Source organism: Carcharodon carcharias (genome assembly GCF_017639515.1).
Source record: "Carcharodon carcharias isolate sCarCar2 chromosome 27 unlocalized genomic scaffold, sCarCar2.pri SUPER_27_unloc_7, whole genome shotgun sequence".
Lineage (NCBI taxonomy): Eukaryota > Metazoa > Chordata > Chondrichthyes > Lamniformes > Lamnidae > Carcharodon > Carcharodon carcharias.
Genome location: NW_024470651.1, coordinates 450909 through 458892, shown reverse-complemented (window position 1 = coordinate 458892; position 7984 = coordinate 450909). Strand labels below are relative to the sequence as shown.

At 43.1% G+C, this 7984-nt stretch overlaps 3 non-coding genes across 3 annotated transcripts; all 3 read right to left on the bottom strand.

Annotated features, from left to right (window-relative positions):
• Positions 1 to 706: 706 nt before the first annotated feature.
• Positions 707 to 778, bottom strand: trnae-cuc. Its single transcript has one exon. It is a non-coding gene; the product is annotated as a tRNA-Glu (tRNA).
• Positions 779 to 1973: 1195 nt separating this feature from the next.
• trnas-aga lies at positions 1974 to 2055 on the bottom strand. The gene has a single exon. It is a non-coding gene; the product is annotated as a tRNA-Ser (tRNA).
• A 3448-nt stretch (positions 2056 to 5503) lies between these two features.
• Positions 5504 to 5576, bottom strand: trnak-uuu. Its single transcript has one exon. It is a non-coding gene; the product is annotated as a tRNA-Lys (tRNA).
• Between the last annotated feature and the right edge of the window lie 2408 nt (positions 5577 to 7984).

Sequence of the window (7984 nt, the reverse complement as noted above, 5' to 3'; positions counted from 1 at the left end):
CCGATTATCCACAGTCACTCTCTTCCCAGTTGTTCAGCTTTGAAATTGATTTTCACATTGGATTTCAATGTGCAGAAAGCAGAGCTGTGATAAGCTTATATTGTTCAGCAGATGTACTGCAAGAAGGTACATAACAGGCTGATGATAACAGTGCTCTTTGGACGCAGTGAGCTCCAGTGAAGGATTGGCAACATTAATGTGTCGCTCATTTAGTCTCGTGACTCATGTCGTGCTGGAAATGATAAAACTCACTGAATTTGCTCCGTGGTTTGGTTTCAAAAGAGGCGAATACAAGGTAAGAAAGTGCATCTCGCTCGAGTGGGTGACAAAATGGCAGAATGACCCGTGCTGTTGGGAAACATAAAATTATAGAAAGTCACAGCACAGAAAGTGGCCATTCGGCCGGGCGTGCTGCTTTCAAAGAGCAGTAGCGATTGGTTGATCCATCAGGAGTGACATTTGTGCCAATGCAAACAGTAGGCAGCAAAACCCGTACTGCTCCCACCCTTAATTTGCCTCACATCAACATTTCTATTGTCAGTGCCTTGCAAACAGCCCTTCTCCCTTCCCTGATACTCACGAGAGTGATGTTTTTCAGATCTGAGGCGAAACTTAAACTCTCACCCCTCTGATTATGGTGGAGTTTTTAAACGTTTTTAATTAATGAGTGTACAACACTCGTTTCAATGAATACAATAAATCTACATTCCCTGACCGGGAATCGAACCCGGGCCGCGGCGGTGAGAGCGCCGAATCCTAACCACTAGACCATCAGGAATGATGTACCAGCATTTTTCGATTCGGCTTATCTACGATGCTTTTGCCTATTGTTTTTCAGTTCAGATCTCTTTCAGCACAAAACTGCTTGTTTAGGTTCAAGATAAACGACTTCGTCAGCCAATGAAAACAACAGTTGCTGGGAGCTGGAACATGAAACCGACAGTGAGATGAAATAGTCCCACAAGCTGCACATGAGTTACTTTCAATTTCCGAAACCCTCCACCCTGTTCGCTGAGCAGTGATTGGCTGCCGTGTTCCCTGCATGAGAACAATGACTCTCCTTCAGAAAGTACTTCAATAAAAGCAAAATACTGGAAATCTGAAATAAAAACATTAAACGCAGGTATAACTCAGCAGGTCTGACAGCGTCTGTGGAAAGCAAAACCTGCTGAGTTTCTCAAGCATTTTCTGTTTTTATTTCAACAAGTGCTTAATTGGCTTGAAAGTGGTTTCAGACATCCGCTGGTCAGGAATGCGCTGTATAAAGGCAAGTCTGTCTTTCCTTCACTATCTTTAAATCCCAATCCTGTGGTTACTGACCCCCGTCAGTGAAAACAGTTTCTCCCTATTTTTACCATTAAGCCGCCCGTACCCACTGCCCCCGCCCACCTCATTTTGAACAGCTCAATGAAATCTCCACTTAAACTTCTTTGCTCTAAAGAGAACAATCCCGGTCTCTATAATCTCTCCACAAAATTGAATTTCCTCATCCCTGGACATGTGATAAAATGCTCCTGGGGAACGCCTTGTGACGTCTCATTAGGAAAAAGGGGCTTTATAAATATAAGTTGTTGTTGTAGTCCATACATAGAAAGAGACAAACTACTCTTTCCTCTTTCATCCTGATATTTTTCACTGTAAAATTGAAATTTGAGGTTGCACAACTAATGTGAATACAATTTGTGCTCGTAAAAATGTGTTCACCTCCTCAGGGAACCGAACCGCATTGACCCACACAGAGAAACTCAGAAATGGACATCGAGAGTGACAGAGGCCTAAGGGGAGACAAATACCAGAGTGAAATCACGTCACCAAATTGGCTCCGTTTTGTTTTCCATTTCCGACTGGAGATTTGCAGAAGGCTGACAAATGAACGGAAACAAGAGAACACGGATGTGTTTGGATCGCTTTTCCTCGATTCAAACGATAATTAGCTCTGTCTGTGCGCGGTTAAAATCCAAATTAATGAGAAACGTAGTCAGCAGGATTCGAACCTGCGCGGGGAAACCCCAATGGATTTCTAATCCATCGCCTTAACCACTCGGCCACGACTACAGAAGGTGCTCTTTTGTCACTATTATTTGTATGAAATCATGCAATGGTTACAGCGGAGAAAGCGATCTTTCTGCCCGTCCTATCACTCCCATTACCTGACCTTTTCCCTGGAATCCTGCAATTTATCCTGTCTCTCCTCGTTCTTCTGACCAAACTGGGAAAGAAAGAGTGAGAATGATCCAACCCGGCCACTTACCACCCCATCAGTCTACTCTCCATCATCAGCAAAGTAATGGAAGGGGTCATCAACAGTGCTATCAAGCAGCACTGATTTAGCAATAACCTGCTCACTGATGCCCAGCTTGGGTTCCACAAGGACCACTCAGCTCCTGATCTCATTACAGCCTTGGTTCAAATATAAACAAAAGAGCTGAACTCCCGAGATGAGGCGAAATCAGCATTTGACCGAGTGTGGCATCAAGGTGCCCGAGCACAACTGGAGTCAATGGGAATCTCCGCTTGTTGGAGTCATACCGAACACAAAGGAAGATGGTTGTGGTTGCTGGAGGTCAGTCATCTTATCTCCAGGACATCACTGCAGGAGTTCCTTAGTGGAGTGTCTTCGGCCCAACCATCTTCAGCAATAAACTTCCATCCATCATAACATTAGAAGTGGCGAAGTTAACTGATGATTATACTATGTTCAGCACCATACCCGACTCCTCAGATACTGAAGCAGTCCATGTCCAAATGCAGCGAGAGCTTGGTTATATCCAAGCTTGGGCTGACAAGTGACAAGTAACATTCGCACCGCACAAGTGTCAGGCCATGACCATCTCCAACACAGGAGAATCCAACCATCACCTCTTGATGTTCAATGGCATTACCATCACTGAATCCCTCACTATCAACATTCTGGGTGTTCCCATTGACCAGGAACTGAACTGGAATAGCCATATAAACACTGTGGCTACAAGAGCAGGTCAGAGGTTAGGAATCGTGCAACGTGTAACTCACTTCCTGACTCCGTAAAGCCTGTCTACCATCTACAAGGCACAAGTTAGGAGTGTAATAGAATACTCCTCACTTGCTTGGATGAGTGCAGCCCCCGCAATACTGAAGAAGCTGGACACTGTCCAGGGCCAAAGCAGTCTACTTGACTGGCACCACCTCCACATCCAGGTTTAGCTGCAAATTACATTGCCTTGAACGTCTGACCAAAGTAAAGCACTGCAAACATCAGACCCTGGAGCAAGGCTGACATATTTGCGCAGGTGAGGAACCAGCTGAAGCTTTCAGTATTGATTTCCTTAACACCGATTTCCAAATGGGAATTGTTCAATGGCTTGAAAGAGAAAAAAACAGGGCTAAGGAGAAAGAGAAGGAAATTGTCATTAATTATAAAGCTCTTTGTACAAAACTGACATAGACACGATGCGTGGAAGGTCCTCTTACTGCGCTGTGCCATTTGATGATGACATTGTTGATCAGTCTGTCTCCAGCATTCCTAATGAGAACAGCCGAATTCCATTTCTTCAAAACAAAGACCCAAAGTGCTGCTGCATGACGTCACCGTTTAACATTCCAGACAGCTCCATTGGGCTCTTTACAGCGCAGGGTTTATAGAGGCGAGTGGGGTCATATTCACTTCATGGATGATGGAGCTGCGGTTTGATACCTGGCAAGAGCATTTTCCAAGCTTGTTTATTTGAGTGAGTGAAAGTTCGATAATTTACGTTTGTTGTAAATATGAACACGACAGTTGGAATCCTGCTGACTAAATTTTTCACCATTTGTGATTTTAACCACAATTAATTATCAGTTAATTAGATGGAAACCCATTCAAATACGTCTGTATTTTCTGATTTCCATTCATTTGTCAGCATTCAGGAAATTTGCTTTCGGCAATGGGACAAACACTGAGTCAAGTTGGTGACATCTTTGCTTTCTGGGTGTGTGTCTCTCCTTAGGCCTTTGTCACTCTCGTTGTATATCTCTGTGTCTGTTCCTCTGTGATTGTCAATGAGGTTCAGTTTCCTGAGGGGGTGAAAACTTTTTTAACGTCGCAAACTTAATTCACATTAGTTCATGTTAAAATGTCGATGAGAAATGTATCAGCGTGAAAGGTAAAACAGGAGACTGGCCCTTTCTATATTTATCCTACAACAATAACAACTTGTATATATAAAGCACCTTTAACCTGTTGAAATGTCACAAGGCGTTCCCCGTGAGCATTTTATCACGAAGTGTGACACCGAGCCTCATATTCGGTCAGATGACTAAAAGCTCGGTCAAAGGGGGAGGCTTTAAGAATTGTCTTAACAGAGGAAAGTATCGATTTCATGTTCCAGCTCACAGCAATGGTTCTTCTCATTGGTGAAGAAGTCACTTGTTTTCAACCGAACACAAGTTCAGTGACTTGGGATTGGCACTTCCGTTGGACTGACAGCGAATAGGGTGGAGGGTTTTGGAAATTGAAAGTTGCACATGAGCAGCTTGTGGGACTATTTCACTTCACTGTCCATTTCATGTTCCAGCTCACGGCAACCGTTGTTTTCATTGGCTGACGAAGTTGTTTATCTTGAACCTAAACAGACAGTTTTGTGGTGAAAGAGATCTGAAATGAAAAACAATAGGCAAAAGCAGCGTAGATAAGGCAAACCGAAAAAACTCTCATGCAACTTTCTTGGTGGTCTACTGTTATGTACTCTCACCGCTGCAGCCCGGGTTCGATACCTGGTCTGGAAATGTCTATTTATTGATTTTTTTTTAAACGATTGTTGATCACTCATTGATTAGAAACGTTTAAAGGCTTCACCATAATCAGAGGAGTGAGGGTCTAAATTTCGCCTCAGATCTGGAAAACATCACACTCGTGAGTGGCAGTGAAGGAAGAGGAGAGGAGAAGGGCTGTTTACAAAGCAAAGTACCTTCTTGCAGTACATCTGCTGAACAATATAAGCTTATCACAGCTCTGCTTTATTCACATTGAAATCCAGTGTGAAAATCAATTTCAAAGCTGAACAACGGGGAGGAGAGTGACGGTCGATAATCGGCACTGGGCACATTCCTGTAATCAGTATCTGGGAGAACCAGGAAGATGAGATCCAGGTGTCTCTTTACCCTAGAGTTTTACCCATTCCCACGAACTGACTGTGTCTGCATCGAGCAGCTCATTGACCTGGGGGCTGGACGGGCAGAGGGAGCTGGAGGAGAGGCAGAGACAGAAGCAGGAAGAAATGCGACAATAAAGTGCTTTGAATTTAATGTGTCAGTTGTTTTCAGTGGTGAATGTCTGGCTTGTAATTTTCACAGGAGCCGCAGTGATTAGTTGGTGTTTTTTTTTAAGCAGCAAGATTTAAAAGTAAAAAGATAAAAGCAAATCACTGCAAATGATGGAAATCTGAAACAAACACTGAAAATGCTGGAAAAGCTCAGCAGCTGGAGGGAGAAAGAGTCAAAGCTTCCAGACCGTACAACTCTTAATCAGATTTTCAAAAAGTTACAGCGCCCAACGTGGGGGTTGAACCCACGACCCTGAGATTAAAAGTCTCATGCTCTACCGACTGAGCTAGCCAGGAATGTAAAAAAACTATCTCGTATCCCAATATACATGGATAAACCTATTGCTTTCCACCTGATACCTCAACTTGGTCGGAAGTTTAAAATGTGGGACGTAATCAGCCTACAAAAGCCCCAAGGTTGCAATGCATTCCCCTCAATCATCAATAACATCATTCACTTCTTCCACTTCTTAGCTGCACCTCCTTCCAAATACTGTGATCCATTTTCCTCAGGATTTTCTCCTGCATTTAATATTTGCCTGATTTTTGTCCTCATTTTGAAATCAGATTCGCTTCAATATCCAACAGAAATTGAATTGCAAACCTGACAGACAAACAATGGAAAACAAGTCACTCAGTAACAACAATCCCATGGTGCTCATTTTCAGATTCACAACAGTCAGCTTTTCAATAAAATTAAGGAATTTTACAGTGAAAAGAATTAGAAAGTTGGTGTGACTTTTATTTGTGACTCACTCACTCACTCGGGTATTCTGTAAATGCTGTTCGGAGGTTTAGAGATCGGGATATAATCTACCTGTGTTTTCCTGAGCCTGCACTCAGTGTATTGGGAGGCTTGGCCCGGGTTGGAGTATCTCGCGTCCCAGGGATGGGCAGTAACCGCTGATTGAAGCTGCAGTCGCTGCTTTTTGCTGGCAGCGGGTGATTGGAGAGTGTGGGGCCGGAATATTGCTGCTTTTCTGCTTTTTCCTGTCTCACTCACCATGGAGCTGAGGAAGACTTAGTAATTGATGGGTTCTTTTGATTCCAACAATTTCATGGATTTCTAGTGGGTTACAGAGTGGGTCCAAATCTTTTCTCACTGTATTTGACAGAAAACGTAATTTTAAAAAGAAGCTGTTTTTGTGGGAGCTGACTGGACAGCAAAAGACCTGCCACCGTTTTGGGGATGATATCTTGCAGCCCAAGTATCCAATCACAATCCAGAACTGTGTGGCAATGATTGGTAATGAGGGGGGAAAACAGTAAAAACCTTCACCCCTTGGGTGGTTTTGAATCACTAACCTTTCAGTTAACAGGCAAACATGCTGACCAATTGCGTCACAGACACTTACACAAACCTGACCGAAAAGGTATCCGAACCAGGGTGTCAGTGAGTCTAATCTTCAGATTGCCACTACCCAGATGGCTATCGCATGCTATCAGTTTTATACTTCCAAAAAAAGGGTGAGACATTCATTATGGATTCATGGAAACAGTCTGATCCCACCCACTGCAAACACATCCAAGTCACCGGGAATCAGCTCTCCTACAACCGGTGCCATTTCCCTTCGAGCCTTTCATTGTCTTGTCTGTTACCAAGTATTCTGATTGTCCCGAAGCCGATATTAGGTTTGAATTCCTGATGTGCAGTAACGAGAATCCTTTCAATATCTCAGATCAGTTAATTTCACTGATAACATCAGAATCTATGTTCCAGCGTCTTAAAGAAGGGAAAGGTGCCTTGACTTTCTCCAGTTCACCCTTCATTCTCATTGCATTCCATTCCTAAAAAGGGATTTTCATTTCGTTCTTGAGCTCCCTGACCTCATCTGGCAACATCTTTGGATTGAGAGGCTTAATTAACATTTCAGATGCAGTGCAGTTCTAATTAAAGGCAACAGACCCTAAATGAAAACGATATCTCTCTCTCCATGGACGCTACCAGATCTGCTGAAAATTCCAACATTTTCTGTTTTTATTTCAGATAGCCAGCATCTGCAATGCTTTTCTTTTCTTTTCCTGATTAGTGAAACATATAAGACCCTGAGACCTTGACAGGGCGGGTTTGGAGAGGATGTTACCTCTTGTGCGAGAATCTAGAACTCGGGATCACTGTTTAAAAATAAGGGTTCACCCATTTACAACGGAGATTAGGCGATTTCTTTTCTCTCAGTGGGTCGTGAAACTTATGAACTCTCTTCCTGAAAAGGCTGTGGAAGCAGAGTCGTTAAATATTTTTAAGGCTGAGGTGGATATATTCTTGGCAAGCAAGGGTGAGACAGGTTATTGGAGATAGTTGGGGTACAGATTTCAGGTGACTATCAGATCAGCCATGATCTTATTAAATGGCGGAGCAGGATTGAGGGGCCGAATGGCTACTCCTGCTCCTTTTTCCTTATGTAGTGCTAAGAATGTGGAACCCATTACCAGTAGATTTCGAGATCATATCTGAGCTGAAAATGTGTCAGTAAATTCACACTGTAAACAGATTGTTTACCATCTGGAATTGGAAAGGGCTCACTATCATCCCATTTACTGACACAGGAACACAGTCTTGCTGGTGCGAGACCATTCAGATACTTCACATGTGCAAAGGGCTTTATTCAGTTTTCCCACAAGTTAACACTCCAACTTTATAAGTTCAAAGGATTTGATCCACAATCAGAGAAATGATAATAGCATGACACGGTTTAAATGTTCCA